The sequence below is a fragment of the Tarenaya hassleriana genome, unplaced genomic scaffold, assembly GCF_000463585.1.
Source record: "Tarenaya hassleriana unplaced genomic scaffold, ASM46358v1 Cleome243, whole genome shotgun sequence".
Lineage (NCBI taxonomy): Eukaryota > Viridiplantae > Streptophyta > Magnoliopsida > Brassicales > Cleomaceae > Tarenaya > Tarenaya hassleriana.
Window position 1 is genome coordinate 90,371 of NW_010965717.1, and position 2,306 is coordinate 92,676.

General features: G+C 51.1%; 1 pseudogene; it reads left to right on the top strand.

Annotated features, from left to right (window-relative positions):
* Nucleotides 1-1,935, top strand: part of LOC109116787 — a 13,823-nt pseudogene extending 11,888 nt beyond the window's left edge.
* The last annotated feature ends 371 nt before the right edge of the window (nt 1,936-2,306 follow it).

The following is a 2,306-nucleotide window of genomic DNA, read 5'->3' on the forward strand; positions in this document are numbered from 1 at the left end:
GACGGTCAACGCCCAAAGGATCAAACCATACAACCCGGGGAAAACTAAGCCGGGAGAGGTACCTCTATACTCTCCTTTTCTTCGATCGACTGAATGCCACATCGATCGGTCTAGCTACGACCTTAACTAGCAACCCCGGTTAACCCCGGGATGTAAATTCTTCGAACCTCGTTCTTTTCTTCTTTTCTTCTTTTATTCACCATGAAAGGCCCCAAATTCTCCCAAATCGCTCCAATCAAACAAGTCCTTTCGTCGGGGGAGAGAACGGGGAACCAAAAATTTTAGCATGCGCCGGACGACAGAGAAAATGAGCGGCCCGCTCGGTAAACCAGGCGACCGCCCATTCATCGAGCGACCGATCGAACAATCGAGCGATCGCTCGAAACTTTTCGAAAAAATATATATATATATACATGAGCGATCGCCCGAGAAACCGAGCGACCACTCGGTCTCGAAATCGAGTTTTTAACTCGATTTCGGGGGAGAGAGACACCACTTAACGAAAAATCACCTACACTCTCTCCCCTTCTCTCTTGCCGGCGACCGATTTCCCCAGCCACCGTGACCGAATCCGTCGTTTCGAAGCCCCACCGCGCCGCCGTCGTTCCAGAACCACCACGCTCAAACCGCACGCAGATCTACCCTCTCCGAAACCCTAACCGGTAATTTCTCCTTTCAAAATCGTGATATTAGGGTAGTTTAGTTAGAGATGGGTCGAAAGTTTTGATGGGTATAGCTGCTAGGGTTAGTTTCGATCGATTTCAACCGGAAAATCCCGATTTCCGGTCGAAATCTCGATCTTCCGAACCAGTGAGTGATCGCTCGTCTTTCTCGAGCGACCGCCTGATTTGTCAGCGGTCGCTCAAGCGACCGCCCAAAAGACGAGCGACCGCCTGTGAGAGCAGGCGGCCCGCTCGTTTTCTCTGAAATCCGAAAAATCACTCTATTTTTCTCGCCCTAACCCCAATGTCCCAATCCATATCGACTATACCCTTGCAGATGGCACCAAAAAGAGCCCGCACAAGCGACGTCGCTTCGTCGTCACAGGAAGCCGAGTTCTCTCAAAAGAGAGAGATGAGACCGGACACAATCACCGAGATATTGGAGACGAAACAGAATCTCCTCGTCGAAGGACCACCCAAGCTGGTCAAGATCGGCCGACACGATGAAGCATACGAGCGGGCGAAGCACCTATCGAAGTTGAAACAACGCCCAAGCAAAGCTATGTGCGAACGCACGATTCGAGGGTTGGGTATTCAAGCGAACGTCGAATACATATTCGACAAGCTCGGCTGGGGAGCACTGAGCAGGAGCGTCGAGCCCTCATTCAAGAGCGTAACCCGCGAATTCTTGGCCACCTACTCATGCTACTTCCCATCCGATGGCACGATCGACGAAGCGTACATGGAATTCTGCTTGAACAAGAAATGGGTGAGACTAAGCATGGCGCAATATGCAGACCTGGAGGTCCAAAGGGGAACGCACTCCTTACTACCGACGATTTCCGCATATGTCCTCCAAGATTTTTGGAAGAAGATAGCAGTCCGCCGGTACTCAAGCTCAGCGGGGAAGATTTCATGGGTGCAGCATCCAGCGATCCGATACGCGCATCAAGTCATGTCCAACTTCATTTTCGCGCGAGACGAACCCGGTAAGATTCACAAAATCGACCTGGGTTACCTCTATCAAGCATTACGGGAGTTTCATGATGGTCAAACTCTCGACATGTACGTCTGTGCCCAATGGAGCAACATGGACTTAGCTTCACGGGTAGCCATGCATCTCCACACGTTGGCCTCCACCAAGGCCAACGAGACGTGCATTTGCGTGGGTGGTATGATCACAAAGATAGCACAGCGTGTCGACACGGGAATAGTATTCTACGAAGCCGATATGGTCGATGATCATATCCTCCTGGACATGGACGCCCTCTGATTCCGAAGATCACAGTCACCATAGCCCGAAACTTCTGGATGGAAATCGCAGCGGGCACTTTTCGCCCATGGGAACTCGAAGCCCTCATGATCCGACACCCCGCAATTCGCTATCTCCAGCAGTTCATGGCATGCGCGTTACTCGCACGAGAAGATCCACAAATCGTCTCAATCACTGAACTCAACCTCCTCATGAGACCCCTCCACTTCATGATGCATAACCGGCCTGAAGTCGCCGACATAGCCTCGAGGGTCATCCTCCACATACACTCGGTACTCTCTTACGATCTTGATTCAATTTGTTTTGGAGGTATAGTCACTTTGATTGCAGAAAGCGTAGGAATGAACCTCAGACCATACGTACACGATACC